This window comes from Zootoca vivipara, chromosome 12 (assembly GCF_965207765.1).
Source record: "Zootoca vivipara chromosome 12, rZooViv2.hap1.1, whole genome shotgun sequence".
Lineage (NCBI taxonomy): Eukaryota > Metazoa > Chordata > Lepidosauria > Squamata > Lacertidae > Zootoca > Zootoca vivipara.
This window is the reverse complement of record NC_142595.1, coordinates 29,269,301-29,270,561: the sequence shown is the minus strand read 5'-3', so window position 1 is coordinate 29,270,561 and position 1,261 is coordinate 29,269,301. Positions and strand designations below refer to the sequence as shown.

At 40.8% G+C, this 1,261-nt stretch overlaps 1 pseudogene; it reads right to left on the bottom strand.

Moving 5' to 3' along the window:
* Positions 1 to 967, bottom strand: LOC148683880 (olfactory receptor 4D1-like; annotated as a pseudogene).
* Between the last annotated feature and the right edge of the window lie 294 nt (positions 968 to 1,261).

The window sequence follows — 1,261 nt, the reverse complement described above, 5'->3', positions numbered from 1 at the left end:
CTATGTCTCTCTTTCATGAACACACAGTGATAGTTTTGTCCTTCCAGAAAGCAGAAAATTTCTTGTGAGCTTTCTAATTGTGTTTTTCATCTCAGTGTTACGCAGCGTAAAGATCATTGAGTTCAGCATTGGTGTTAAAAGACTGTAGAGGACTGAGGCAACCTTGTCTCCTGGAAATACCTTGAAAGGCCGGTCATAAACAAACATCCCTGGAACAAAATTTAAGCTCATGACCATGATTTGTGCCGCACAGGTGGAAAGAGCTTTGTGCTTCCCTTCTGTGACATGGGCTCTAATCTTTACCAAGATGACAGTGTATGACACAAGCAAGATGAAAAAGATCAATGTGAGGAGCAGTCCACTGTTGCAAACCATCAGCAACTCTGGGATATAGGTATCAGCACATGCCAGTTTGATGAGCTGTGGAATGTCACAGAAGAAATTATCCAGTATGTTGGATTGGCAGAAAGGCAGCTGAATGAGAATTCCAATCTGGACAATGGAGTGAGTAAAGCCCCCCCAACCACGACCCAGCTACCAAACCTATACAAACTCCTCTGTTCATGATAACTAAATATCTCAGTGGTTTGTAGATGGCTATGTACCGGTCGACTGCCATCGCCACAAGTAAGAAGACCACGGCGCCCCCAGTTAAATGGATGAAGAAGATCTGTGCAATGCACCAATTGTAAGAAATGGTATTTGTATGGAAGAATAGGTCCCACAACATTTTCAGTGATGTGACTGATGACTCACTGATGTCTATGACAGCCAGATTGGCTAATAGAAAATACATGGGTGTGTGAAGGTTGGGTGTTCTGATAACGCTGATTATAATGGTGAGGTTTCCAATCCATGTTGTGCTGTAGACAGTGAGGAAAAGGAAGAAGAGAACAGACTGTACTCTTGGATTCTGAGAAAGCCCCATGAGGATAAATTCTGTCACTGCTGTGCTGTTCTTCTCCATGTGAGCATCCTGTTGAATGATATAAAAAAAGAAGTTCTCTTTTTTGCCATGATCACTAAGGGGCAATAAAAATCATGCCACCAAATATTGTCCAAAGCAACTTATCAAGTAAACCTGCCAATAATGTTACATATTAGAAGCTCCTCCTGATTCTAATGACAATATAGGTCATATAATACACTGAGTAACTTAGGTAGACAAAATTTAAGTCCAAGTGAATTCAACTGGACCTTTTTATTGGTAGTATTAATGATCACTGTGATGTTTCGAAATTGGGCTTCTGTTAGATCATGT